A 15,938-nucleotide genomic window follows, 5' to 3' on the forward strand; every position below is an offset into this window, starting at 1 on the left:
TGAGAGAAAAATCAATATGGGATTTTTTTTCCCCCCCACCACGAAAAGACAAGATTTCCACACAATTAAGAATTGGGCTGCGGTTTCCACACTCTGCCTGTCATGTTCTCATGTTTCTGTGCCACTACTGTTCATCAGAAATAATTAAACATTTTCCCATGGGCAACAATTACTTGCTTAAAATATTATGAGTAAGGAGAATACATTTATAATTACCTAACCTTTCTGAAGGTGAAAATATATATTATCCTTTGAAAGAACAGGAGAAGGAGTCCCGGATATGTCTGAGCACTGTGCTGTAGCTCTCCTGATTACACTAATTGCTGTAAGGAACGGAACAATACGTTTTTTACACACTCAGACCTTCTCTTTCATTTTATGTCACTTTTAGGCATCAAATGATGGTTCCTCTTTCTTGTTGTTTTTGTAAGTCATTAAATAGCCAGCCTGTAGCTATTAGGATTGCCAGACAGCATCTCGGAATTGCCCAGCGCTAGGAATAATGAGAGGGGCGAGCCTCTCTTCTCTTTGGAGTTGGTTACATTGTTAACCACATGCAGACGAACCAGGAGCCCAGTGTTTCATGCTTCTGCTAGTTTCCTGATTTTGCCTTAAACACACACACACACACACACACACACACACAGTGAAAAACCAAAACAATAATCACAATAGTTAACAATTATTGAGTGGTTGCATACTGTTAGGCACTTCTAAATATGTTATGCATGCTACCTCATTTAATATTCAACAATTCCACGAGGCAGGTTACTGTGAACACTCCCATCTTACAAATGAGAGAACTGAGACCCGGAGATGTTAAGTAACTTTCCCAGGATTGCATAGTGAATAAGTGGTGAAGCTGGGGGTTGATTCAAAGTCTGCCCCTTTAACTGATATGCTGTCTCTCAGATTTCTCTATCAAGTCATGTTGGTCCAAGAGTTTCTGTTAAATGACACAGAATATATTTTCTATATTTATCAAAAAGCTTACTGTAATTGTGTTTTTATGATAAAGTCCCTTTTTCCTAACTTGTTTGGCCTTGATGCTAGTTTTTAAGTCTACAAACATGTAATAATAGTAATGGTAATAGTAATAGTAATCGTGATTGTAATCGTAATAGTAATCGTAATAGTAACCATAATAGTAGCAGTATTAATATTAGTAGTAGCAGTCACCACTCACTGAGTACATACCCTGGGATGAGCATTAACCTAGGATCACTCTGTGCCCCATACACATGATAATGATGCTCGGCAGACTCTATCATTCTTGGTTTATACATGGAAAAACAGGCCTAGAAGCATTAGTGACGTGGCCAAAGTCACATGGCCTATAAATGGTAAAGCAGGGACTTCAGAGATATGCCCATCTCATGCAGCCAGCTTTATCCCATGAGTTGTGTGCCAGGCACTGTCCTTGGCTCTGGTAATATATGGTGAATTAGACCTCATCCCTGCCGCCAGCCAGGAGCTCGGTTGGCTCATACATACACCAGGCTTTGGGGTCAGTAGTTGGTGTAACTACATGCCTTCTTTCCTCCAAAATGTTCTCTCCCTTATTTTAGGAAAACTGAGTCTTGGTAAGAATAGAAGGTCCTGCATTGGGCAGTGTTTGGGAAACCAACCAGAAGAAACCACTGAAAGCGGTTATGAAGAGAGCAGCTTGTTTCACTTAGTCACAAGTTCGAAGCCTGAGTCCCACACCACTCCTCTGGATTCCTCATTTCTCATGTTTAGTCTGCCATCCTGAGTCATCCTCAAGTTCACTTCCTCCTCTCTACCTTCATGGCCTCCCAGTCTCATCTTTTCTTTCAGAGGAGTTCTAAGATCCTCCTCCACTCTCTCCCGTTGGGGCTCTAGCCCACACACAGCCAACGTGATGAGCTTTCTCAAATAAACTCCAACCCTAGCCCTGGCCTTGCTGCAGCAAACCTGGATTCATGAGGCTCAGCCCTTTTCCAGTGGCCTTTCTGGCCCACACCTCCTGTCCTCTCCCACCGCTTCCTGCCTCAGACTCCACAGCCCCACAATGCATATCTACAATGCCTTGGCCTGTGTGTTAGCTCTTCCGATTTCTGCAGCTCAGGAACACTATTCTACACCAGCGTTTCTCAATCTTTAAAGTTTGCTTAAAAGAATTACCTGGGGATCTTGTTAAAATGCAGGTCTTGATGCAGTAGGTCTGGGGTAGGGCCTGACATTCTGCATTGCTATCAAGCCCCCAAATGACTCTGACAATGCTTCTGCAGGGACCACACTTTGAATAGCAAGATCTGCTTTCAACTATGGTGGAAACCTCCCCTGAATAACCTCCCCTCACCTTCTTCCCTCGCCTCCCCACCCTAATAAATTAGGTAGAGCTGATAGCCTTTGCTTGCAATCAGATGATAATAGTAGCAATTGATACTTACTAAGTACTCACCTTGAACCACACACTGTTCAGAGTGCTTTACATTGATTAACTCGTTTAATCAGCACAACAACCCTACAAAGTAGTGTTATCACTTTTATTCTGTAGATGGGAAAATGAAGCACAAAGAAGTTAAATACCTCACCCAGGGTCACACAGCTGGGAAAGAGTGGAGGTTGGCTTTCACTCCGGCCCTTGGTCTCTGGAGTCCAGGCTATTTTCACCTTGACTCTATGCTATTCTCAGCGATGCCCAACCCACAGTCCTGCCTGCACTGCCTCAGCTCCTTTGCTTTCCTATTCCAATGCACAACCAATATTACACGTTGTTTACTTGCTTTTCCCTCTCATTAGATGGTAAATTCCTTAACACTGGGACCTTTTCTGGTGTAATTCTGAATCCTAGGCACCCTGGCAATTCCTGGCATATAGTAGATGTTAATTACATGCTTCCAAACTACTGCACTTCATAAGCATTCATAGAACTTACCAACTTTCCCATCCCTCTCTGACGGAGATTACTTTATGGCAGTGGTATCACCCTCTCAGAGGCTGGGGGAGGGAGTGTGTGTCCATGGTTGCTGTCCAGCTTTCCTCCCCCGCGCCCCCATCAGGCCAGCTCTGTCTCCCATGGCAAGATCCTCAGGGCGGCACCACCACTGCTATAATTACCACTTATCCTCTTCTCCCCATCAGGAGATCCACCCCATTCTTCCTGCTTTCTCTCTTTATTTGGGGGGGGGGGTGTCTGCTTTTCTAGTTGTTGCTCCCACACTTTTTTAGCCTTCTTATGAAAGGAAAGGCTACCCGATTTTTAAGACTATCAACCAATCAGAACATTTCTTTACTCCAGTGATTTCCGGCCCCCCCCCCCCCCCCCCCCCCCCGCCAACCCAGGCTACACATTGCAATAGCCTGGAGAGCCTGTAAAAACTTTCCAGTGTACAGTCTCCACCCCCAGAGGCTGTGACTCACTCGGTCTGGTAGAGCCCAAATTTCAGTGGCTTGTGGTGTTCCCCTGGTGATGCTCACATGCAGTTTGAGAATCACAGCTTCATTACAGGGCAGAGCACTTCGTGTACTCACGATAGCTGTGCAACCTGCTCACAGGCCTGTCCATGCTCCCCTGTCTAACCGTCCTGAGCTACTCCACAAGCCTGTGATGGCAGAAGGCTGGTCGCTTGATGGCCACCAAGACTTTGCTGTCATCAAGTTTATTGAGATAGTCCCTGGCTTGTTACACTGTTGTCTTGTTCATAAGAATTATGTTTCAGCCCTCCCGACATCTAATTTCGCAAATCAGTGTCAGGTATAGGAAAGACCCTGTCACTTGAGAGCAGTACACCCAGTAATTGTAAAGGTCAAAGACCCACATGGAAATTAGCTTTCTGCTATTGAAACACATTGAGTTAAACACACAACAGAAAATGTGACCTTATGGCATGCTGGCTATTTATGTATGTATAAATTAGCCCATTAGATCTACTGAGAACCAATATCCTAGCACTACTCACTTATTATCATGGTAGTATGGCAGGATAAAAGCTGAAAGGTGTTCTAAGACATTGTCATAGTAGCTCTCATTTATGACGTGTCTACTTGATGACAGGCACATTAGTTAGTTCACCTCAAATCCTCACAACAACCTTGCAAGAAGGGAACAGTTACTAGGATTCCATGCCAGAATGTCTGACTCAAACACTCCCAACTCTATGCTGCATACTCCTTATCATCAGTGACAGCAATGTCCAGGGAGCATGCTCCATGTGACTGGACACCCGGGAGCAGGGCCGCCCTCCCCGCCCTGAGTTAGATGAATCGCACTGATTATTATTTTCTTTTCAAAGAGTGTTGCTGACTTAATAAGTGAAATATGATGGCTCATGTTAATTCTTTCAGATGTCGGTTCTGATTAATTTCTTTATTTTTGAACGATCTGACTCAAGTGCATTATATTGGGAGTAATTAAAACACAAAGATGGGTTTGTTTGTTTCTTTGAACTATTAAGTGTGTGTGTGTGTGGGGGGGAGAGTCATAAGCTTGTGAGCACTGATTTTAGTGTTTATAAACCTATCAGTTATCAAGGTAGAGAAATACAAATTCCCAGTCACCAACATCAAAAAATTACAAAGCATGTTTTGTTTCTTTTTTTTCCAGTTGATCAAAATTATGTCTCCTAACTGTTCTGTGTCTGGAACTAAAGCTGAGCTCACTTAGCAAAATGTCTGTTTAGATAAATTGGGAACAAAAAGACCAAAACTAATGACTTCCACAGAGGAAGGTGCCCTGGGAAATATAATATAGACTAGCGGAATCCGGGGCCTATTTGCTATGATTCTGTGTACCCGTCTGATGGGGAGCATGAATAGTTTTCTTTACACAAAGGGACTCAGGGAACGGTGAATCAGGGAATAATTGACTTGTCTTGGTATGTTTGTGAATGTGCATTTTTATCTGATGGCAAATATGCTGTTGGCCTTTGAGTCAGTCACCCACCATAAAATTTCCTCCGCCTCACATGCACCAAGATAGTGTGCCCATACCCTCCCCCCAAGAAAACATTTCAAATTAGCATTAATCAGCCAATGTCCTATTTGGGGGCCAGGCAGTGAAAGCCACCTACTGCAGCTGAATGCCATTCAGCGGGCAAGAAGTGATTTGCAATATAATTTAAATGAAGAGTTGGCTTCCTTTCCCATTTAGAACACACCAGTATGGAAACCTGATTGTCAGACACTCTGGTGATGTGCATCAACTTGGCTATTCACTCAGAAAATGAAGTTTCCGGAGACACCGCACATTTAATTTATTTCCCTTTTCCCTATGAAGTTAAGTTCAGCTTGTTAAATACAATGACTATCCAAACCACAGAAAAACCAATACCATTAATTTTAATGCTCATAGCATAATGGAAAGAGATTATATTTGTTTGGGAGTTTTTCCCCCTTTTAGTAGAATGTTTACTTGCCCCTCTCCTTAGGAGTTAATTATTATTTTCCTTCCACACGCTCTGCTTCTATCTGAGCAGCCAGTGTGCTTGTTAGTGTCTTCAGATGATGAACTGCTGGTGATTCTATACTTCTGCAATGTTGATCACTAAAACATCAATAGTTTGGCAGTGTGGCCTGTGTATGTGTGGCTGATAGCAATGCCTTGGGTCCCTGACAGTACCCTCTCCTCTATTTTTATAAAACATTTAGTTTTAGTAGAGTTTCTTTTCTAAGCTTTGGGAGACTGAATGACTTTTCAGTGAATTATATAGTAGTGAGAATTGGTACTTTTTCCTATCTAATCATTTTAGTATTTATTAATTAACTAGAGGCCCAGTGCATGAAATTTGTGCATTTGGGGGGTTCTCTCAGCCTGGCCTGCACCCTCTCGCAGTTTGGGAGCCCTTGGGGGATGTCCGATTGACAGCGTAGGTCTGCTCCCCGCAGTAGGACATCCTTAGCGCTGCTGTGGAGGCCAGGGCTTCTGGCTGAGCAGCACTTCCCTTGTGAGAGTACACTGTGCACCAGGGGGCAGCTCCTGCATTGAGTGTCTCTCCCCACTGGTGGTCAGTGGGCATCGCATCGTAGTAACAGGTTGTTCTGTCGTTTGGTCAATTTGCATATTAGCCCTTTATTATATAGGATTTATTTTTAAAAGAATAGTTGATTGATTTTTAGAGAGAGAGAAAGGGTGAGGGAGAGAGCAACATCAATGTGAGAACAAAACATCGATTGGCCGTCTCCTGCAAGCCCCTTACTGGGGATGGAGCCCACAACCTGGGCATGTGCCCTTACAGGAATTGAACTGGCAACGTACTGGTGCATGGGATGAAGCCCAACCAACTTAGCCACACAGGACAGGGGTGGGTATTTATTTTAAAACATCTATTTATTCACTTAACAGGCACATAATGAGCATCCAGCTTCTGGTAGCTAGCAGTGTGCTAAAGTATTAGGGATTAAACATAAACAAGACATCATCCATCCTCAGGGAGCTCATAATTCTGAGCAGGAGTTATAACAAGGAATTGCAGCACAGTGAGGTAAATGGTACAAGAGAATTGGGCATAAAGTAATAGAGGAGGCAAAAGAAGGAGTGCTCCCTAGCAAGGGGGCAGAAGATGCTGGAGGTAGATCCCAGAGACTTAGAGCTTATGTTCTTCAAGTTGGCAGTGAAGTTATGGGTGAAGGTGGGAAAAAGTGGCACAGGCGGAGAGAATAGGGATGCAAAATTATGAAGCAAGCATTTTGTCAGAAACCTATATAGCTATTTAAATAATAACATAAGCTGACATTTAAATGCTCACCATTTGCCACACTTTGTTTCAAATTCTTGTATCTACAAACTCAGTTAAACCTTATAATGGCTATTCAAAGTAGGTATTATTAACATCCCCTTCTCCAAATTAAAACTGATGCCTGGAGATGTTCAGTAACTTGCTGAATATGACACAGCAGTAGGACCAAGACTGGAACCCAGGTCCTTTGGATTCTAAACATACATCTTTAAATATTTTGCACAGATTCTCTTTGCCCTTTTGAGCCTTCAGTCCAGCTGTGCAGAAAAGACCTACAAATATGACCAACATTCATGACTATGTCTAAGGGGATAATAACAATGCCTATCACAAGTGGAGAGGATTAACTGAAGTAGAAATATATAAAGTGTTATAAACAGTACCTGGTATGCACTAAAGCCCTTGTTAACTACTTGTATTATGATTATTAATATCTTAAAAGTAGTAGAGTTTTATGGTACTTAGGAATTCAAACCACTTAGGGGTAGGTTTGCAAAGGGCATTGGTGAATACGCGCTCTTTGTAATTGGTGGCATCTGATGCAGGCCTAGCTGGCATAATAGTGGAATTCTTTTTTATTTTCTTTTTTAAATTGATGAGAGAGAGAGAGAGAGAGAGAGAGAGAGAGAGAGAGAGAGAGAGAGAGAGAAACATCGATGTGAGAGAGAAACATTGATTAGTTGTCTCTCACATGTGCCCTAAGGCGGGATTAAACTCGCCACCTTTTGCTGTACAGAATGGTGCTCCAACCAAATGAGCCACACACACCAGTGCAATAGTAGAATTCTTAAAGATAGGACTTGGGAGCGAGTATTTCAGCAAGGACTGCAAAATTCCATCATGTTTAAGAAAAGGAAATACACTAAGTTGATGAAAGCAGAAGGTCTGTAAAGAGAAGCAAGGAGGAATAAGGTCAAATAGTAGGTAGAAATTGTTTGCAACTAATGATATTTATTACATAGTTGTCATAAAAATCTTTCTGGGCTTATAGGCGCATTTATTTTTTTCATTTGAAAAAGAGCGAGTTTCAGGAAAGGTACATAACTTACTTAAGGTCATCCAGCTAAAGAGTGGTAGAACTTGGATTTGAACCCCATGTATGGTACTTAATGTGCCACATTCACTTGACTGTAGCACACACTCAGTTTCAAAGTTTTAACCACTCTAATTCATCATGAACGGGTATAGAATGATTTTCACAGTGAAAGAGATAAGAAAAAATAAGAAAAATGTGTCAACGTGTTCTTAGAGTGCTCCTTATCAATCACTATAGCCCAACATTTCCCCAGTTAATAGCCTGTGTCTACTTTCATTAAGTGGAAAGAACTGGTCTCTCTGATTTCCTGCATACACGCCCCACCTCAACTCTCCTATTTGTGTACCTGTTATAACACATACCATAGATGACATCCAACCTTCTGGAAAAAGAGCTATAGGTTAAGAGTTTGGGCTACAAAGAACTGCTCAGTGCCAGTGTTGGAATCCCAGCTCTGTCATTCATAGCTTTGGCCATGAACAAGATTCTTAAGTTCTCTGTTGCTATTTCCTTATCTGTTTAATGATGATAATAATATATCAGTGAGTTGCTGCTAGGAATAAATGAATTAATATATAGAGAGAGACTAAAAACTGTACCTAAACTGCTGTGATCATTCATTAAATATTAGCACTATGATTGCCGTTTGTATGCCTTATATCTCATGTCTCTTTAAATAAAAAACTGTGATTGGCTCTGTTGGTGAGGGCATGGGAAAGTTATCCTTTCATATATTGCTGTAGATAGTGTTAAATTTTACAACCTTTATAAATGGTAATTTGACAGTACCTATCAAAATTTAAAAGATGTTTCTTTTACCCAATAATTCTCCTTCTAGGTATTTATCCTACAGATAGATTCACTCAAGGAAAAAATGTATAATTTGTACCTGTTGAATTTTAGACTATGTATGTATAACCCAGTCCAAATTCTTAAACTAAAAATTGACGAATGTTTTATGCTTAGTTTGTACCCTCCACGTTGTCTAGTATAAGGCTAAGTACAGAGGCACACATTCCCTTTTGTTTAGCCTGGCATGATTCCTATGATCTCTGTGCCCCAGGCCCACCTCATGCATCACATGTGCCTCAGAATGATGCTCCATTCTGACAACTGTGTACTTCATCCTCCTTTCTCCTTCAGTGGCTTGCTTTTGAAACTGACATATACTTCTTTCAATGTAGCTATGTCCTTGGCTTCTCTTGATGACGATTCCTGACTCGTGTCCCTGGCAATCTTGGGAAAACATCAGCCACTTTCTTCAGTCCAGACCTCAGGACCCGCCTTTCCCCCGCATCACCCCCACCCAGCCTGGACACATTGACCAAACCGTTTTCTAGGACATACGTGAGTAAAATGCTTGGTTCTTTTATGCAAATAATTCAAATCATCCCCATCTCCCCCCTCTGCACCCTCAACTTTTGAGCATGATTTTGTATCTCGCAAAAGCTGCTCCAATTCTCTTACTTTCTGGAACTAATTGCCTGTCCTATAGTAGCCCAGTCTCTCAGGTTCATTCTTTGTTTAATCACTGACTTATCCAAGGAGGTGGTGGCCAGTGGAATCTGAGAACTGAAAGGTACAAGCCTTTGTTCTCCTGTGTGTTTGCAATCAGGGTTACTTGTCTCTGACTTAAATTGGAGACTAAATGGATTAGAATAAAACCAATTTAAGGGGGGGGGATGTTCACAGACACAGAAATGGAGATTCCTGCTATCTTGGCTGCCTAAGATCGGCAGGCCTCACCAAGGAATTTAAAGAGTAATGTTTCTTATCATAAGTGACAGAAATATGTTGCTTTCTGCATCAGTAGATATGAAGATTAAAGGGTCTGACCGTATTAAACAATTTTGCACAGCACCAGGCACTCTGGGCTCTGCTCTCTGCCTTATTACCCTTCATCCCGTGGCTATTTCAGGCCCAATTTAAGAATACAATGCAGTCTGGCTTGGCAAATTGACATTCTTTAATTTAAAGTGTCTTGTGGGAGAATTAAGAAATTATGGAACAATTATTCGCCCTCAGTTGAAAGCTGGGTGGCATCCTGTGATCCTTGTACATCAGCCATTTGAACTGATTAAGTCACATAATTGAATTACTTCTTTGCCGCTCTAATATTGTGTGGCAAATATATCGGTGTTTTGTGTTGGGAAATGCTTCCATATAAATGAAGTAGGAGTTGACGTTGGCGATTGACCTGAACATCAGAGAAAAAACACCACAGCGGAGTGGGCAGACACTTCAAGGTTTTATGGGGGAGGCTGCTTAGCAGAGCAAGTGTTTTATTTGTAGTTTACATGGAAATTCACAGCTCAAGACTGTACATGTGATATAGGGAGGCATGTTTCCTTCCCTCTGCTGCCTTCCCAGCGTCCTTCAGTGTGCAGCTCAAGTGTCTGCCACTCATTCTCAAAGCTTTTTTGTTGACATTCCCCACGAACAAAAATGGTGGGCTTGGGGTACCTCCCTTTGTCCTGCGTGGTTTCCCATATGCACATCCATCCTAGCACCTCCCACATGACAACAAGCCTCCTTTCCCAGGCACTGTGGCTGAGCTGGGGACCATGGCCACATCACCCAGGATGGTCAATAACTGTTTGTCAAATGAGGATTTACTTGGAAATCTCAATAGTTTAGTTTCTAAGCTCAGTTTTCATTTGTGGAGTGGGAATCAGAAGGAGGCAGAATCTCTTAGTGATTTCTAAAGCGTCGTTTTTAAATAGGGGTTTTGCCCCATGTATCCTTAGATAATTTTGTCAAGGATTCATTAAACACCGACTCTGTTTAACAAATGTTTGCTAGGCACCTGTTCTATACAAAAGCTAGGGTAGGTGCTGAGGGGGAAAAAAAATAGCCAAAATGTATTTCCTGTTTCTTACAGGAGCCGAAACTCTAGTTGGGGATTGGAGAGGTCCCCACGGGAAGTAGCCCTGGTGACTGAGAGAGCAGGCAGTGGGCTGGAGAATAGTCCTGGATGATGAGAAGGGGCGATGGTACCTTGCATTGTATTCCTCTCTGGATTTGTACTGCCCTGGGTCTGCCCTGCCAGCGCCCCCTCCCACATCATCCATTTGGGAACCCAGCGGAGAAGAAAACTCTTAGACTAATGTGGTCAGGCTGGATGGGGGCCTTTCATTTGAAAATCCTCCAGAGGAGAGAGATTTTACAGTGCTGTTCTCCCCCTCTCCGCTCCACCCCAGCTCCCAACTCTCCACATACTGTGAAGCCTTCTGAGTCTTCGAATTCTTTGTCTGTTCTGTGTGGCACGAGGATCTCTCTCTCTCTCTCTCTCTCTCTCTCTCTCTCTCTCTCTCTCTCTCTCTCGTTTGAAAGCTCTTTACCTTTTCTTTCCCTTTGTCAGAGAGCACTCCTGGAGCTTTAAAACCCAGCCGCAGCTATCTTCCTGAGTGTCTGTGTGGAAAGGATTAATCAAGTCTGTCAAACATTGAGCTGGGAAACCTTTAATATTTCTAAAAGGTTTAAAGCTGGCATATTTATCACATGCATCATTGTGACTACTCTTTTTTTTAATAAGAAAAATAAATGCTCACTGTAAAATATTGTGGTGATGAGCACCGTGGGTGAAAGGCTCGTGCAGGGGCCCCATTGTGATACTGGAAGAGAGATTCTGGCAAAATCTTTCTCTCACATCACTCCCCTAGGAGCCACCCATCATCTATCACACTCCTATTTATTTGCATGAATGTTTCATATTGTGGAATTCTACATTCTTGGTGCTGAAAGGAATATAGGAGAAAGAGACTCATTTTTGTCGTGTGCCTTCTATGCATTGTGTCTGCGAGCTTTAAGTGGGTTGTCTTATCCTCATTTCCACAATAGTTCCTCATAGTAGGCCCGAGCACCACTGATTTATTGACAAGGAAACAGAGAGTCAAAAAGTGAAGCAATTTTCTCAAGATCACATAAATATTCATTTGCAAATCCAGGACTTGACTGTAAGCCTGTCTGATTCTTTCACTCAGTTTATGTGGCAAGGGCCTAGCTAATGCTTAACAAGTGGTTGGTACCCAGGAAAGGGTGGCCAAAGCTGTCACCACTATTAGCGTGAAGCTGCCTGGGGATTCTTAATAAAGGTCTTTGTTCAGGCAGGGAGGCTGTGGCGATGGTTGGGCACGATCCTCAGAAGCTGAGCTGTGTGTGCGGAGATGTGTAACCCAGCAGTAGTGATGGTATTCCCTGAGTAGGGAGAGGCTCAGGCTTTTTACAAATGAATATGGCTAATACAAACATGGAATGCCATCATTGATAAAGTGCTTTAACAGGCATGGCCTAGCTTAAATTACTCTGTGGGCTTGTGCAGGAATGTCAGCACTACTACTATTTTACAGATGGGGAAACTGAGCCCAGAGACATGATAGGTAATTCCTCCCCAGATCATTCAGCCAAAAGCCACCAATTGGATGCTCAGACTCTTCTTCTGGTGTCAAAGCCACCATCTTTCCACTAGGCTATGATATTTTAAAATTACTCCCAAGTACTCACAAAATAATGTTTTGAAGCATTGAAAAGACCTTAGAGACCCATCAATCCTGTTTCACAGATCCTGGAAGTAGTGTCACAGAGGCCGTGCTACGTCCTGTGACAGCACAGAGGAAAGATAGATTTGCGTGGATGGGGACAAGTGCTTGGCTGCTAGGGGCTACAGATCACACTTAAAACCAGGGAAGGCTGTACGGAGGTGGTGACTCTTAGTGATGTCCTAGAGCAGTGATGGCGAACCTTTTGAGCTCGGCGTGTCAGCATTTTAAAAAACCCTAACTTAACTCTGGTGCTGTGTCACATATAGAAATTTTTTGATATTTGAAACCATAGTAAAACAAAGACTTCTATTTTTTATATTTATTTTATATATTTAAATTCCATTTAACAAAGAAAAATCAACCAAAAAAATGAGTGTCATAGGTTCCCCCTTACTGTCCTAGAGGGAGGAGAAGGATTTTAACAGAGGGAGGAGATTCAACAAGTGATACTAAAATGGAAGAAAGGAATAATTGTGTAGCAAAATGATGACATGGTGGTCCCATGGGCGGGGGCCCTTCAAGGAAGCTCCAGTTTGTTGTGCCAATATAATGAGTTGTGTAACCGCATTCCCAGTCAGCCACCACAGTGCTGCATGCGTGTGCTAGTAATTAACCCCCTGCCAACCCGGCGGTGTCTTCTGCACGCCTCCACTTCTGCTCCAGCTTTGCCTCAGAGCAAGCCACCAAAAGAAAGGGCCTAAGGTGGGGAAGTTGGGCAGTTTCAATCTCACCTTCTCTATGAGTGTACCTCTCTGTTTCCCAGATGCATTGGGAGAAAAAAAAGATCAAAGACTTAGAAGGAGGAGGAGCTTTCTGCTCTGGGTTACTGTGAAGACAAGGAGCCCAATTCTGGAACTCTTTAGGGTGGGCGAGATGTTTCCCCAGTTTGCATTTAGCAAACTGTAATTAGCGTCGGCAGGAGAAGAGAAACGACTGTACTGGGGACACCTCTTTTCTCTGCACAGCAGCCTCTGTTCTGAAGGGCGGTCCCAGCATCAGGCTTTTCTTGTGGGGGCCGTGTACAGAGACCATGGGTAGTTGAAACGGGCTTGTTCAGGGGGTGAAGAATGTACATGTGGTAGGGGGCAGAGGCCAGGTGATGATCCATTTCAGATGGCAGAGTAAACCTTGCTTACTTGTAAGCCAGTTGGAATCACAAGGCTTCTGTATGATTTCATTCATTCCACAAGCATACATGAGCCCACACCCAGGGGAGCCCTACTATCTGCTGGATACTAGGTTAGATGCCAGGGGCTCTGTGAGAAGCCACATGGGCCAAAGGCAGAGTCATGGCTGACACACAAAGAACCAGCTGAGCCTTTTTGATTTGGGGATCATTGAGTAAACCAGAAACTCCCTTTGTTAGTTAGGATAAGCAATAGTAGTTGCCTTAATCAACAGCCTCTCCCAACTTAATATTAAACACAATAAAAGTGCATTGTTGTTCTTCATGCAATCATTTAGGAACTCAGGTTTTTTTCTATCTTATGTGTGTCACCATCATTTTTAATATGTGGCTTCTGAGGTCTCTGAAGGGGAGAAAAAGGAAGATTTTTAGGGGCCTTTTTGGAAGCTGTCTACATTTCTTCCACTCATATTCTGTTGGCCAAAATTCAGTCACAAGCCCCATCTTAATTGTAAGCACTCTGGGAAATACAGCTTAACCATGTGTCCAGCCTCGATAAAGTCAGTTGCTATTCAAACAAATGCAAGATGATCTAGATTGCCCTTCATGACCACTTTGAGGGGACCTTCCAGGAAAAATGATTTTCCAGTGTAGAATTGAGCACTGCTGCTGAGAATTTAACTCAGATAAATTATCTGGAAGAGCCTGAAATGACTTCACAACTTTTGATTTCAGAACTCCTTTTTTAGTAGTCCATCCTAAAAACAGAAATGACAAAGACTTGTGAACAAACATGTTTATTTCCACGTTACTTACAATTTGGAAAAAGGCAAACCACCTAAACTTCCCAACAATGAGCAAGATGTTTATCTGAAGTTTTCCACATTCAAATAATGTAGTCATTAAATAAAATGTTTATAGAGAATTTTCAATGTTTTTAATGGCATATACACATGAAGGCAGACTTCAGAACTTTATGCACAACACAGTTCCAATTTTGTTGCAAACATGTGTAGGAATGTAGACATAGACATCTAAAAAAAGTTGAAGACAATGCATCGAGATAGGGATAAGGACTTTCATTTCCCTCTTTATATTTTTCTTTTAAGTATGATATCATGATGTGTATGCAGAACTTTTTAAAATATACAAATGAATTAATTAAAATATTTTTAAAAATGTGAAGTAGAAAGAATAGCTTTGGATTAGGATTGACTCAGTGGGAGGTGCATGATCCCAACTATCTCAGGAGGGAACAGCCAGAGGGGGTGTGTAAGCCATGTTCTGAAGTGTGTCACGTCCAGAGAGGAATAGCGGGCTGGAGACCAGAGGATATCATGAAGGTCAGGATTTATGCAAATAATTTTCCCAACAAGGCTAGATAGCACAAATCTCAACTTTAACTGGCTTTCAAAATGGGAAAGCTGAATGGATTTAAAAATTCAAGATCAGGGCAATGGGCTCAAGCCCTGGCTCCACTAGCTGTGTGGATTTGGGCATGTGTCCTATCCACTATGAACCTCATTTTAAAAGTGGAAATAATACTACGTTCTTATGGTATTGCTGTGACATTACATGTGATCATATTTTCAAATATTTGGTGCGCACACACAGTAAGAAGGCCCCAAGGGTCAAAATATGAGGGACTTTAATAGTTGGGTCTGTGAATACACTGTCTATGAATCACTTGAAACAAGGTAAGGATGGAATTGCGGTGTCTGTGACTGACAGTGTCAAACGACACCTTTGATTAGCTGTGATTCTTTTAGCATCTAAGGAAACAGGAGACACAGAATCCAGCCTGGTTCACAGAAGCTCAGGTAACACTGTGGAAGCTAAAGCCAGACACCTCCCACCAAGCTCAAAGGGGTGTACTTTGAGATAAAGCTTTCCTCATTGCAAATATTCATAATCCTCTTCAGCCTTCATTCTCTACCTTCATCCCTACCTTCCTCCACCAAACCATCATCTGGACCACTTGGAGCGTTAGCCTGGAGGGCCCTCACCTGAAATTTGGGGATGTTTATCCTGGGGAGTCTCCTCCATTTTTCCTTTGCATGTTAGGCTTGGCATCCAAGTAATCAAGGCCCACTCCGTGTCCAGCCTACACACCGACTGGGAGAAAAGTGAAGCCTCCTGAAGAAACTCTTTCTCCAAGACATATTCAAGGCAACAGCATTGGTTTTCACTAGCTGGTTCTGGGTAATGAGGCACTCAGGCTGTGACACTGCACCTTTCTACAGAATTAACAGAGAGGAAAGTCAGACCAGATGCTGTGACTTCATATCCATCCTAGTCAGCTCATGCTGCTGTACCAAAAATACCATGGGCAGGCAGCTTAAATAACAAGCCTTTATTTCTCAAAGATCTGGAGCCTGGGAAATCCAAACCAATGTGCTGGCACATACAGTGTCTGATGAGGGTTCATTTCCTGGTTTTTGGGTAGTCATCTTCTTGTATCCTCATATGGCAGAGAGAGCAGAGAGGAAGCCAGCTTTCTGCTCTCTTATAAGGGCACTAATCCCATTCCTGAG

General features: G+C 42.6%; 1 long non-coding RNA gene across 1 annotated transcript in view; it reads left to right on the forward strand.

Moving 5' to 3' along the window:
- The window catches only part of LOC132229487 (uncharacterized), a 654,398-nt gene that overhangs the window by 291,143 nt on the left and 347,317 nt on the right, over positions 1–15,938 (forward strand). The window contains exon 2 of the long non-coding RNA XR_009451693.1: positions 8,922–9,084. This is a non-coding gene — a long non-coding RNA (uncharacterized LOC132229487). The remainder of the gene's footprint in view (positions 1–8,921; positions 9,085–15,938) is intronic.

Source organism: Myotis daubentonii, chromosome 3, assembly GCF_963259705.1.
Source record: "Myotis daubentonii chromosome 3, mMyoDau2.1, whole genome shotgun sequence".
Classification (NCBI taxonomy): domain Eukaryota; kingdom Metazoa; phylum Chordata; class Mammalia; order Chiroptera; family Vespertilionidae; genus Myotis; species Myotis daubentonii.